At 38.2% G+C, this 15,380-nt stretch overlaps 1 protein-coding gene across 7 annotated transcripts in view; it reads left to right on the forward strand.

Moving 5' to 3' along the window:
* The window catches only part of LOC145994656 (uncharacterized), a 314,233-nt gene that overhangs the window by 107,792 nt on the left and 191,061 nt on the right, over nucleotides 1–15,380 (forward strand). The gene's annotated exons all lie outside the window — the stretch shown is intronic.

The following is a 15,380-nucleotide window of genomic DNA, read 5'->3' on the forward strand; positions in this document are numbered from 1 at the left end:
TAATTCATAATTATTATTGTTATTATTATATAAACAGATAAGATGATGATACAAAAATAGAAATATAGCAGCATGTATTCATTATCCAGCTTATGTCTACTTATGATCACTAAAATCTGTATACGAGTAGCTGTCCTACTAGAGATATTAATGTCAAAAAAATTAATAGATTATTTATTGAATACCAAAATGATTGTTATGCTCAGCTTATTCTTTATTGATTAGCTTTATTTTACTTCGCTTTTGTGCCACTTTTGGCTAATTTGCGAAGATGGGGATGAATGATGATATGTAGAAATTGATGAATGGACACTCACAAACGTCCATGTCCAGGTTGGGATTCGAGCCCAGGACCCCTGGTGTCGTAGCGCGATGTGCTAACCTCACCCGCCACGGGGCGGGCTAGGATCAGCTGATGAAAAGTACCTAATCATTCTATTTGTGCCTATTTTTATTAGTAGTGGTGTACATAAATTTTCAAAACCACTCAACGCAAATCTGTATACTCACAATCATTACTTTAATGTATAGTCTGTCGAAATAAATCAACTTCATATTGTACAACAGTAAACAATTATTTTGCTGATTTTATTTTGGATTTGCCAAGTCTTTGAGTGGGAGAGGGGGGGGGGGCTCAGGACCCCATGGAACCCATCTCTAAATTTGTTTGGGAAACCGAGTGGGAACAAATTCCCTCACTTTTCCAGTTGCTTTAAATAAATGTCCGCAACATTCCGTGACATTGTACCTTACTTTAACAGTACACGTTTTGAGAGAAAATAGGCTCCAGTTTTGTAGAACAGCGTAATTTTAAGTGTTTATTTTCAACTTACGATCGAACACCCACTGTAGCAAATCTCGAATTTTAAATCGTGGTGTCTGTACCATTCTACGTATTCTTCAAACACACACAGTCCAACTAATAAATAAAATCAATTCTAACATCTCTTTTACCATTGACGAGAATATCAGTGATGCAGCATGCAAGATATTGACGTCATATATAACAATTGTTTTTCATTAATCTAAAGCGTACGAATTTTTAGTCAGTAAGGTCAGTTTGTCATACCATGCGCAGCTTAATTGTTAAAGAACACTATGTTCCTCAAATGTATATTATTTTATATTTTATTAATTTTGATAAATTATCCACGCCCTTGTAACGATTGAAACATATATATATTGTCATTGTCATAGTAAAAACGCATAACGGTATTCATAGTCTGTGCAGCTGTATTCGACATTCATATGTATTGGGATTTTATTTGCCAAAATAAACAATGGAGCAGAACTCGCTCTATTATGTGTCGCTAATAATCGTAGGATTCCATAGATTGCGTTTATTGAATGCAGAACAAAGGCTCAATTTCCGACAACCTCAATTGGAATTCATGCTGGCTCTGTGCTAATATTCATTCCACATGCTATGACTGATTTATATTGAATTACTAGTTAGTTCGAATTGCTCTGAAATATCTATGAATTGGATTCAGCTTCCCTCTGCCAGTTTCAGACATACGATATAGATACACGTAGTTGCGTTGTAGGGATGATACGATGAGAGAGATACCTTTGTAAAAACCGAGACGAGACCGAGAACGAGAAAGACCTCTGCAAAATCGAAGGAGACCCAGACTTACTGTCGGAGTCTTTCGGTCTCGTTTGAGGCTTTGACAAGATATCGGGTGTTCCATAAATAATTGAGGGATTACAAGAATTTATTGCAAGTAAACTAGTGAACCAGTGAAACCAGTCCAGAACAATCGAGGAACGCAAACAGTGCTTGTTTTGCAAAGCTGAGAGTTCACATCACCCACGTCTCTCACATTACTCACAGTGTTTCGTGTAAAATTATGTTTTTAGAGTGTTCGTAGCGTCTAAACGAGGATTCAACATAACATCTTGCGTGTAATATCTTGGTCGTAACTGTACAGCTTGTGAAATAAGATCCCACAGCTTCAATGTAGCAGCCACGTTGAGTGGCATGTCTTTATCACATGCTTTATATTCCTACGAGCAAGAGTCCTGCGCGGCTGCCGTTGGAATGACCAATAGGATTTCGCAGAACCCATGTGATTTTGTTTTAATTGACGACGTTCTTATAGCGGACAGAGAATAATTATATTTTGACCTCAAAATTATCCGCTTTATCTAATAGTAATTATGTAAGAAGAAGAATACTAGGAATTAATATGCTCTCCCAAGCTCCTTTAGTTTTAAATAAATGTGTTTGCCCTGATAGGAGGAAAATTGAACGTTGGTGTCATTTGGGAGTGCATCAACCTGTACTTCGTCCGTGTCATGGGGATCGTTACGTGTTTAACGTCGTATTTACATGTAGCCTTTGACTGTAAAGCTTATAATGTCTAACGAAAATCGATAGTGCATCGTTGTCACGGAGTAGGGACATGCCCAGGGTAGCCTTGTTTTACATGAGCGTTTTGCTGACCCCCCTCCACTTTTTCCTAATTATGTTGTTCATGGCCCGAAACACTGTATTTATTACATGGTTCGGTCGCTATTGCTACTGACTTTTTGTTTTATTTATTTATTATCTTTTATTTTATTATCTTTTATTATCAATTGATCCGTACAATATTTATTTTTGAACTTTGTAAATGTATATAGCGGTTTCATGCCCGAGGTAATACAATAAACTTAATAAAACTAATTACAAAAATTAGAAATTTTCCATGCATACGAAATAAAACATTGTCAGTTTCCGATTATTTTTTTAGTAGACTTGCGACTTGAATGGTAGGTTGAATGTTCGCAGTGATCTTTATTTATTTTGTGGGCTTGTACTCATGAAAGCCACATGTTGCTGGTGTTCGTGTAGCGGCAACGATGAAAGGTTGCTACACCGACTTATCTCCTTCAGCTACCATACATACGTAGTTGTGTGTTGATGATAATGTATCCCGTAGAGGGAGTTACGACGTCTGGGGTTCTTTTTCGAAATTTTAACAAAGCATGGATGTGTGTTTCTTTAACGTTTTATTTCATCGTTCATCCTCAGCCGTGATTAATCTTGACGTGCGAGAGTTATCTGAAAATTCTCGGTCCAACAATGAAAGAAGGGACTTATAATTGGTTGTTATCTGAACAATCACTATTCATTTAGGTAGAAATCCAGCCATCCTTCTACTATCAATGAACAGGGCATATTACCCCAACAGCGGAATCTAGGCAAAGTCCCCATTATTAGCAAACCCTAATTTTTAATTTTCAACATAATTTCTATTAAGATCAGTATATAGGAGGGACATTCCGAAAATAAGTTTCGTCTTTTGTTATGGCAATGTGTTTTCTCACTTTGTAATACAGCTTCCCTGTGATTCACGACGGGGAGCGAGAGCAGAGGAGCGATGGCGCATACGCAGAGTGCCGAAGAATAGAGATAAGCAGCTGACCGACGGGCCCGAGCTCATTCGAGTGCAAACCAGCACGACAGAAAGGCCTGTGCTGGAAACGTGGTCACAAATGGAAGTGGCACACACCAAGCAGAGCAGTTGAGGAACCTTCAAATGAAGAAATTGCAAGAAACAAGATATTTAGACCAGGGCTCTTGAGTCGAGGGATTTTGTTCTTGGATGACAATGCAAGACCCCACACAGCAAGGGTCACTGCAGAACACATTCGTCGCCTGGGATGGGAGAGATTGAATCACCCGGTCTACAGCCCTGATCTTGCCCCATCAGACTTCCACCTTTTTCACTTCAGCACTATCGGACGTCACTTCGGAAGCAACGAAGAGGTACGAGGGCTGCTGGAAAAGTTTCTGCAATTAATGTGAATAAAGACATGTGAAATTCTGGGAATGGCTTTATTGTTTTTCAAAGTATCCACTCTTAAGATCGATACACTTTTGCATATGCTCAAACCAATTTTGAAAGCATTTTCTCCACTCTGAAGCTGATACCTCAGAAACCGCTGTTCGGAATGCGTCAACAGCTTCTTCAGGCGACAGAAATCGCTCACCACGCATCTTATTTTTCATGTGTGGGAACAAAAAGAAGTCATTACATTAGGTGATAAATCAGACGAGTACGGACAATGAGTCATTAATTCGACACTTTTACTGGAACTGGCGTTGTCGTGGTGAAGAATAATGCGACGATTTGAGTTTGTTTTACGCAATTCATTGATGACCTCTGGCACACAAATTGTTGTATACCACTCAGCATGTACAGTCCTTCGATCTTCTAAAGCTATTGTTACCACTGTCCGGTATAACCGAAGAAACAAGCAATCATTTGCTTGGCAGCACTCCTCGAACGAACAACTTTTGTTGGTTTCGGCTCACTTTGAATAACCCCAAACAGTGGATTGCTGTTTAGTTTCGAGTTCGTATGAATAGATCCAAGTTTCGTCCCCTGTAACGATGTACTACACCACATTTGACTTGCCTCGGTTGAATTTTTTGAGCATTTCTTTACACCATTACACGTTTCTGTTTTAGAGCTTCGGTCAAGTTCTGTGTGATCCTACGGCTTGAAAGTTTCCGTGCGTTCAGATGACCATGCAAAATCGAATATTGCTTTCATGTCAATGTTCAAGGATGCCTGAATCTCACGGTATGTCACATGCCGATCTCTTTCAATCATTTCACGCACAGCATCAATATTACTGGCAACAACAGACGTGGATGGACGACCTTCACGACATTCATCACTGAGAAATGTGCGACCATGCTGGAATTCGGAAAACCAAATGTACACAGTCTTATTCGATGGTGTTTCATCCCCAAAAGCCAAATGAAGTCGCCCGATGCATTGTTTCGGTGTTAAACTACATTTGAAATCATAAGAAATTATTGCCCGAAAGTGTTCACGAGAAATGTCCATTTCTCACACGAAACTGCTTCTTGAAACTACTGTGAAAAATAAACGAATTGGCTTAAACAAACAATCAAAGATAATTTAAACAAAATCTATTCTTCCGATTTTTATAATGGCGGAACACTAGCGCCACTGATGGTGGTAGTTTGCAGAAACTTTTTTCAGCAACCCTCGTACAACAGGCTGTGAAGAACTTCCTTAACTCGCTGGGCACCGATTTTTACCAGGAGGGTTTCTTGAAATAGATTTTACGGTACGACAAATGTATCAATGTCGGTGGCGACTATGTGGAAAAATAGCCAAGAGATTGTATTTCGATATGACATTGTATTCTTCTGTTTGTAATAAAGCTTCCCCGTGAAACAAAAATGACGAAACTTACTTTCGGAACGTCCCTCGTACATATCAGAATCTTAGCAGATATTTCGAGAGAGAAGAAGTACTTTCATCTTCCGGTGAAGTTTTTGTCCTCTTTTGCCGACGGTGGGAATCGAATCTACAACGACCTTTAAAAACAAAAAAAGTTCATTGAAGACGAATTTAGACGTACTCTCCCGAGGTTGGAATTGCCAAACTGCAATGGATAATGCCCACTTAATCTTAAAACTTAAAGTTTTCCCTCTTCGATTCCAGGCGAATTATAATACGGAAGACACAGCCCTTCATTTCATAAACATCAATTGCGTACAAGTAACATAAACCTAGAAAACAATAATTGATAAATATAGTTAAACTTGTGTCGTTACGAGACGTAAGACTACGCCAATTTATCCTGTCGTAACTTATTACATTGTATTAATTTCGAATAGTAAACTGTTTATTAATCATCTTGGGTTATACTGTTTCTGAGGATGTTTTTAGACTAGCCGTACCTTTGTAATGTGTTATGTGTCTCCTGTGGAGGTCCTTTTACAACCTTGTATTTTTAACCTTTTCAAGGGGCTCTATACACCTCATTTTTATCATTAAGGTTGAGTTTCAGGTAACATTTTCGTCGTATACTTCTAAAGGTACAAATTGATCATCCGTATGTATGTGTTATCAAATTTCTCAGTTTTCCCCTTATACAGTTAAGGTCAATTATGTTTGATTTATTCAGATTAATACTTGATTTTTTTAGTTCTAAATAGAAATAGAACTAAAAAAATTCAAGTTAAATATTATAAAAATGTTGAAATACACCTTGCCTTAAACAAGCTCTTGTTTACGTGTTCTGCCGCGCGATGGAATTGATTTTGGTATCATAAACTTTTTCGTCAGGCAGCGTCATATTAGCAAGAACATTACATGAAATTTATTGCCACTGCTTTTATATCAACAGTGTGTGCACCTTTGAAAAATGACGCACATACATTTGTTCGTATCGATCGGTATGGTGTGCCATCTGAAAGTCACCGTTTCTGTTCTATATGTTGGCCTTATCACAAACACATTCCAATTTTAATTAGTTATACCAGTAATCATGATTGGAGAAAAATATGCATTCTGTATTTTCTACACTGTTGTGAGATGAAGCGTTAGAAGTTTTCAAATATTTTGATATTAAACGCATACCGGACTTATTCGTTTCTTTATAACAGATAATGTTGGTGTTTTTGAGCAATTGCAATGCTGACCAATACTGTCGTATCAAGTTACATCATAATACCCAGTCAATAGTGGCGATTAGTAGGGGGGGGGGGCATTTGGAACCCAATCGCCGCCACTGGTGATCGAAGTGATGGGAGATGGTATCCCCCAAGCTTGGAAAATTTTCGCAAGTCGTTCCTCCCAGCTGTCTCAATGTCACTATGTTAAATCAAAAGATCATCTCCCCAGCTAATCAGGCTCAAACAAACATCCCCCCAGCCAACATTTTCCACTTCAGGAGATACCCGCTACAATACACGATTCGATCATTTGCAAGTTATTTCAACGGAAATATTCACACGATACAAGCAGCGGAAATTGTTACGTGTAAAAGTAAACATAGTATCACGTATCAGTTATTTATTGTGAAAAGTACATCTACATCCTGCAGTCTATCTATCAATATATGCTATTTATCCATAATATTACCTAACATGCTACGGCAGATCAAAGCTTTTCCACCGTTGCACAACCAATCCCGAAAATTTAAAATCTGAAACCTATATCTGTTTATCCCTCTCCTTCTCCTCTTTTTCTCAGTATTGAAATCTCTTTATTCCGAAGTTTCTTTCTCATTCTTACCCGTACTTCACAGTGACATGCTTGAAGGTGTTGCATCTGCACAACAACAACAACACACACACGCATGCATATATACGTAACGTACATACATTCAATCATATATCTGTAATGATGATGATAGCCTTCGTGGTGAAGTGAAAAGCGTAACGTAGCCATAGATCCCATGTTCGAACCCCGGTCAATGCACTGTTTGCCCCATCATCTATTGCTCCTTTTCATCATAAAAATTCACGATCATTATTCACCTAAGAGGTAAAGATCCACGTAATAATACTAAATTTCAGTTCTTTTCTTCGTCAAATAATTTATTTGCGTATCCCTGCTCCGAGTATTGAGTAGCACATCAAAAATTGAGGTTGTTCTACCGCCTCAGAGTGAATGAATCTTCCAGACTTCAGAAGTCTTTACGTATATTGTTCATAATATATATCTCCCTGTCGCACACAACCGAAGATAAATATTCAGTGCAGTCTTCTAGACAGAAAGCTGTCATTTCTCGAAAACGGGTCTTCTCGTTTGTGAAATATTGCTGTGCGAAGTTGTTCAATAAGGGATGAGTTTTAAGCATTTTCAAAACCGTGACGCGGAATGGAAAACATTCGGAGATTATTGGAAGACAAAACGTTCTCTTTATGGGCCGTACGTGACTATTGAAGATTTGAGAATAACGAGGAAAGGGCGAATCGCACTGACGAGCAAGCAGAACGTGTGTTATTCAAATTGTTTTTTTTTTTGTCTCCGGTTTTGCTGGAATTCGCTTCGACGATTAAAATAAGTTTTACATTATATTTTATGCACAGCCTCTTTCTTTCCTCCATATATGCTATTATTTCTTTTATACCTCCTCACCCCAACACTGCGTGTTACTTTTCAACTTACGCAATCCAGTATACAAAGCTGTTTATTGGAAAGTATAGAGAGTGAGTGTTTTATTTAGTTGCCACAAGATCGGTATATCTTCAATTTAAGCATTTCCCATGTCAAGAACGAATTTTGTTTAAGGCTTGTGCGGTCTGCCGCTACTGTGTGAAACGTTGCTGCGAATTGGCTGGTTCACAAGCGGCATGTGTCGCGTATCTCTTCGGTGTGAATTCTCCCTAACTTTGTAGTATTAATTAGTCGTATTTATTAATATGTCATAATGTCATAATCGGACGTTCATTTGAAACGAAATTCCTTCTAGTGGATATATACATGAGTTATTCTTGGCAATGCTGGAATGCAGTCGATATCGCGCGATATGTCGCTATTCTTTTTGTAAATAAAGATATATGGTTAATTACAAATTTGAAAGTTTCAATATATTTCGCTATGCAATGCGTGCTTTTTGTAGTGTTAAATATGAGAAATGTCCAGTTAATTTTGCATCGTAAGACCTTATGAACCGTCTCCGAGATGTGGAGCCAGCCCACCTTTGCGTGGGCTGCAGATGGGTATGTCAGGAAAGTAGACTTTTCCTTCACCAGAAGTGCTTTTCCACGTTTAATATGCCACCGAATCGCATCATTTGTCGCAGTGGTCACGTACCGCCCTGGCCTTTGACCGAAGTGCAGCAAACACCGTGGAAGTTTTAATCGTGAATTGAACCTAGCGTATTTTTCTCTGAGATGGCAACACTCCACACCCCTGCCTGACTGCAAATAATGGGACTCGAAGCAGAAGCTTTGCTGCGTTTACATTCTTTAGTGCCTTTCCGAGACTGGTTTAATTGAAAGTAATCAGTCGTCTCCGCCTGGATGGCGGCGTGGGTTCATGGAAGCGGAGTCGTTTATTTGTCTCTTGTCTCACGCCTAGGTGTCAAGTAAAAAGACGCCAAGGGGGCAGATGATTACGTCAACAATGTGTGCACTTGCGGCGAACTCGAATCGAGTCGATGTTTTAAAGTTCTGACGCCACGCAAATAAGTTCTTTAAAATTCGCACTCCACCTGAAGGCGATGCGCACTGTGTACGGAAAGCCATGGAACTTGATTCAGTCAAACATCACTCAACCTAATTTCTGTCGTTAGCTCGTCTTGGTTACGTTTTACAGGTTGTCAGTGTATTTGTTGAGCCGATACCCACTGATACCTATACTTGAAAATTGTAATAATAGTTGTTCAAAATATTGATTAATCATGGTGTCTACCAGTCAAGAATGTCAATAAATCAACAAGTAGGTCAAGAAAAAGTCAAGAAATTATGCTTGTGGTCAAGGATATAGTGAATTTACATTGTTACACACAGTGTATACTTGTACTGTGATTTAATAAAATTAAATATTTGGAAATCTAAAATTGTATTGTTATGGTTAAGATTGGTTCACTTTGTTTCTTAAGAATTACTTTCTTGTTTGTGTGAAGTTTTGTGAAAAATATTAAATAATGTGGCCATTCAGGATGAAGTCTGAAACATTATTTTTTACATGCATTAATAGTTAAAGCAATCTAAATCTCTTGTTATAAAATACAGCTTCAGTTTTCATCCTTGTGGTAAGGGTTTTTCATTGAATAGAAATATCTTTTTCTTCTTCTTAATTTCCAACTATACCTAGGTAGGGGGCGATTAGACAAATGTTAAGAAAAAGAGGGGGAGATGAAGGAAAAGTCAAGAATTTTGCATTTGTTATTTTGGTAGACACCCTGTTAATACTTTTTGTAACTATTCCATTCGAATTATAAGCATCAATTTACCAATAATTTTGCTATAAAATATTCGAGAATTACGTCAGAATATTAAACTACATGTTATGTTATTACGCTTATCACACAAAAACGTGTGTGGAATAAAAATAAACTTCGAATTTTCCATAATTGCCAGGAGAATTCACTCCGCCAAAGTGTCGCGCGGCATTTTTGTTGAGCTAGTGAAGACAAGATGCAGCAAAATTATCGGCAGGTATCGGTAAATCAATTCCAGCCGAGTATCGGTATCGACTCAGCCCTGGTACCCATTGACCGAAATTTCTTCATTAAGTTGGTAATCTATCTGAGCAGGGCTACCCATTGACAGAAATTTCTTCATTAAGTTGGTAATCTATCTGAGCGACGTTCGTTGACATCTGTTACAATGACAATAGGTCGAATTTAACAGATTCTGCATTTTAAAAATACTTTACCAAAATATTGAATAAAAATCTAAAAATCAATTTACACTATAAAAACTTTATATTTAATTTTATCGCTAGCGTAACTACATTAATATTGATGTCTAGCTTATACAGATATGCTCCCCTCCCCCCTGTTTTGTAATCGCACCAGAAGTATTTGCCTTTCCACAGCCAAGTGTATTGACCTTAAACTTGTTACGTAATTAGATCCAACAAATTACTCCCCCTGCTCCTCTTGTCAGTATATTAGTTACAGCGCAGAGCTTCAATCGCCATTTTCAAGGGTTCCCTTAACTGGTTTTCGTAATATACGACATTAAACAGGCTCTGCATTTTAATCGCCATTCTGGCCTTAATACTCCCTGTGCAGACGCAGATCACGATCGGTGGCGTCAGTTGGTGTGCTTTATGTCGCGGGACACTTGTTGAGTACCAAAGCCGGTAGGCTGGCCAAAATTTTCATACAGTTCAGTTTCTGAACTTTTAGATAGCGTAGGGCTATCAAACAACATGTGCAATTAAGCGAATGTTGAGTGCGTCCCCCACGGTGGAGTTGTTGGCGTTAGGCTCTTCGAAACTAGTGCTACCCCTATAATTCTTCTAAATAAATAGTAATAAAGTAGTAGTAATAGTAATAGTAATAAAGTAGGTCGTGCACAGGGGGCGACATCAATTTTTTTTTTAAAAAATAAAGATAACAAATGCCAGGGATAAGGGGAAAAATACATGGTGTTACTCGAATTTTTTCTTCTTCCTTTACTTGTAGGCTTATATTCCGGTAACATAGAGCTGAAGTTTTCTGTTTCCCAAAGTAGCAATAATAGTACGCTTTTAAAGATGTTGTTCAAACACCAAATATTCTTAAATCTGCTAAACTTTTTTTTAAAATCAGTAATGTGAACTACAAATCTTTAACTTTAACGTAATTTATTTTTAACGAGTTTTTCATTGTTTCCTCATTTCAAAATTTGTAAGATGTTGATATCACAAACAATAACATAAATAGAAAATATCGAGAGACGCATAAAATTTTGTAATGTGTGTCTGTTTCTGTTGTTGTGATGGGTGGGGGGAAAGGCGCCAAACGAAAATCCTGCCTAGGGCGGCAAAATATCTATCTACGAGGCTGATGTAGTTCTTTACCCGGAAACCTCTGACCAATAAAAATTTTCTTATTAATAACCACTCAAGGGGTGTAGCGGATGATCTCGGAAGGTGCCCAAATGTCAACCTCTCTTCCACGTACTACACCTCGGTCAACTGCATTTGTGCAGGCCAATGAGGCTGCGCGTCTGAACCCACAGCTAGTAAAATCCTCTGTGGCGTGGTGTATTGTTCTGTGTCTTGTTCCATGCGCTGAGTGCCCTGTTACAGCCTCCGCTCTTAACTCCTGTATGTTAATTTTAGTTCTCGGACAGGTGTAATGATTTTAGATATGGTATGGAGCTTTGCCCCATGTAGTGTCATGGTTGCCAATAGCCTATGTGATGTCGCACCACAGTTTTAATCAGAAACGCACATAAATTACTTACGATTTTTCTCATATTATCCATTTTTATTCATATGTAATTGTCTGGTCTCAGATTTTTTGAGTAAATCGTGATTTTGCAGTCCTAAAACAGCTAAACGGCGTGTAATATTACAATAACAATTTACTCATTTACAATATATTTTCTAGAATTGCAGAGTACTTTGAACAGGTTCATATGATATGTATACTTTGAGCGTTTTTCAGAGAACGGGAACGATAACATTACGACGACAATCACGATCATTCCTAGGGTCTAAGGTGAAAGGGGTGTCCCTTTCTGAAGGCATCCAAATGTCAACAACCTCACTTCTGCCCTGGACTATATTTTGCAGACTTAACGATGCTGTGGCGTCTGGACTCTCAGCCAGAATAATAGTCTGTTGAGATTTGTGTTAAAAACTCAAGACTATTTTTCTATCTTGAAACATTTTCAGTTGTTCCATTGTTCCACTTTAATTTTTTGAAAGTAAGCCCTCGTTATTGTTATCTTGCTGCAGACACTTATTGACTGACCAGGAATCTCTTTAGAAATAGAATCTATCCTTATTGTGACTTTATGATTTGCCGCATTTAAATATGTTTACCGCATAACCCTATCGTCATTGTGACTTTATGATATGCAGCATTTAAATATGTTTACCGCACAATGATTATTAATTTTTCCAGACAGAAATCCAATTTACTAATTACTGTTTGTAATTGTCCTTCCATCAATTTCATCTCACCACCATTCATCACCTCTTCTCTGCGATTGGTCAAAACTGACAGCAAAGTGAAGTCAGATAAATCAAATCAATCAGTAAAATTCTTAGGATCTAATTGAAGAAAATCTCTTTCATTGATTCTGTAAAGGCAAATTGAAACTGTGGATATTACACTCTCTTCTCGACCTGTTGCTTGCACCTCTATCAAAACTATATTTATGTATTCGTCGGAATCAACCCTTCTCAAAGTTCGGATGTAACTCCCTTAAGGGAGGAAACTATGGTTATTAGTTATATAGGATTTGTGATGCAACCACGTTCCACGGTTGCAAATTCTCTTCGCAACAAGGGTTAATTTTGGAGTAGTGTGCTTTCCTTTCATCGATTAGCGTTTGCATTTGATGAAGTCCCGGTCTCCCTCTCATGCATTAACCACGCGCTTGCTGTGCACGAGGGAAGAGTTTTCCTAGCGGGGACCCCTTCTTACGGGTCTTTGTAGGCTTCCTTTTTCCGTCTCAGTGTTCCTGATACGTTTCATCACTTTTCTAGAGGTTCACTCCTCGTTTGAAGTGTTCCATCTTCGCTCATCAACATTTCAAACAACATTGAACTCCCCAGAGGAACTTCGAGGTTTGTCAGAAGAGAGTAAGTAAGTTTTGCAAGGTAGTTTCAGCCACGTTCACTCCCACAAGCAAAACATCTGTTCAAGATGAATTTACTCATGATAGACTCGTCTTGGTGTGTCTTGTTCGAAGTTGACAACTATTTCCAGTTTTTGTTTGCTTAGTACATGAAAAGTTGTTGCTGATATAATGTACAATTGTGTCTGTTTTAAGACCCTTCTTCATCGTCGCCTTGTGATCATGGGGTCCTGAGTTCGGTACCCGGGGGAGGTACATGCCACAGTGCTTCGGATCCCACTTTAAAGGTCCAGTCCCGATTAGCCTTTCTGTGCATAAAGTAGACTTAAACCCACAATTCAATCAATTAAGACCCTTCTTTTCACTGGGAGGATGTTCCCGGACGAGATCCATAGTTTTAAGTGAAGTTGGAAGCGCAGAAATGTACTTCAGTGATTCTTTGATTACAATGTGATATCATTAACTACTATGCTATCGAGACGACATTGCTGTTGGAAGCGCACTATGCTACCTATTTTATTCAAGAGTAATGATTTCTCGGTATCTATTGTGCTGATTTTCACAGAGTGTGTATGATACTTCAGACACGTAACTACAGTTGAATTTCAATATTAATTTCCTTTCATCAAATATAGGGCCTCCGCGATGGCGTAATGGTTTTGTCGTCGCCTTGTAATCGAGGGGACGCGGGTTCGATACCCGATGGAGGTACATAGTGGATCAGATCCCACTTAGAACTGTGGGTTCAGTCCACATTAGCCTTTCTGTGCACCGTGAACTTAAAAGAACAGCAAATCTCACCAAATGTACTAACATACATCCCTCTCTCAGACACTTGAACTTGGAACATCAATCGCATAGTGCTTTCCAGGCATGGGGAGGAGTCCATTCCTGAGAAGAAATGCATTACGTAGAACGGAAGTTGCCAAATGTTAAGTTTGCAAGAACCAGAATGAATTGTATCTTCCGTTTGTTACTATTTCTGTGTAGCTAATCTTTGGAGGTGTAAATGCATTGAATAGCAAAAATCAAACGCGACACAGGAAGGATAAATCAGGAACAAAGAAAGTAAGCATTGGAGAAACTAGTTTTAGGCCTAAGATTCCACCAGCCTCATGAGCAGAAGGGTCACCACACTCAAGATTGATTTTAATTTGTACAATGCCGATCACTATGGTTATTGTATCGATTCCAAAGAATGGATGTATGGTGCATGGAGATGTGGTAGTATTCTTTTGGATTTGTGTTGTCTGTAATTTTACATTGAACATCCTTCTAACCTTAACAGTATTACTGATATTCACCACCACGTTGTAACCCGACACTGTAAGGGCGGTGAATGTTTCTCATTTCCTATTCATTAAAAGGAAATTGCCTAAAATTTAATTCCGTCGTTTTCGTTCCGAAGTTACTGAGTTAACTCCAAGTTCTCATAAATCCTATTATTGTCGACCCTTTCTCTTGTCACGGTTTTGCATAATGAGGATCGAGGCAAGCTGAAAATATTCTGAGTTGAGGAAGTCGTTTGCCGTACAAATTGGATTATTTGGTGGAAATACATAGATAGGTAAAGTGCGTTAGTTATTATAATATGGTTGCTTTTGCATCGGTCATTTCATTTCGGGGCATGGCAGCAGATGAACTGTATAATGGAAATGGCGTTTCAAGAATATTATTGCTATTCGGGTTAACTTTGCTCGCGTGTTTGAAAAATCCGTACAATAGTGCAAACGTATGCTTTTGTAAAATATTAACATAATTATGATTAGCATACACACCTCTTGGTACCGGTTTGTTACTTACTTGATCGAAATTGATGAGTATTATGTGCGAGGTATACACGTGAGTTAAGTTCTTGTCCCAAGTTGAATGCGAGCAATTCTAGAGGTAACAGACTGACACTTTAGAAGCAGTTTTATTTATATTTTATCTCTGCATATGATTCGTGAAACATACAGTGAAAAATAAACCCAGGAAATCTTAAGTCTTTCTTCTTGCATAGCAAAATTTCTTCAAATCTATTCTACCAGCACTATATAAAAATACATTTGAAGGTAACAAACTGACACAATTGTCAACCTATCAATCTGGATTTTCTGAATAGTTAGTAGAATGGTATTTGATGAGGTAATTTTTACAGACAAATCTTGGAGTTATATTCGTAACCTAAAGATATTCTTGTTTAAAGCAATATTTAAATTTCACCATACACGTTGACATTTTTTCTGGAATTGCTAATATAAATTGTAGAATTCAAATTGAATATGAACGCAGCTTTTGCAGACTTAAGTTTACTAGATGTTTGCAGTATTATCTTAATTCTTTTCCGTGTCTTCCCCCTCCGCACTCGGCTCTCACTCAATCT

The sequence above is a fragment of the Lepisma saccharinum genome, chromosome 11, assembly GCF_977018435.1.
Source record: "Lepisma saccharinum chromosome 11, izLepSacc3.1, whole genome shotgun sequence".
NCBI classification, from domain to species: domain Eukaryota; kingdom Metazoa; phylum Arthropoda; class Insecta; order Zygentoma; family Lepismatidae; genus Lepisma; species Lepisma saccharinum.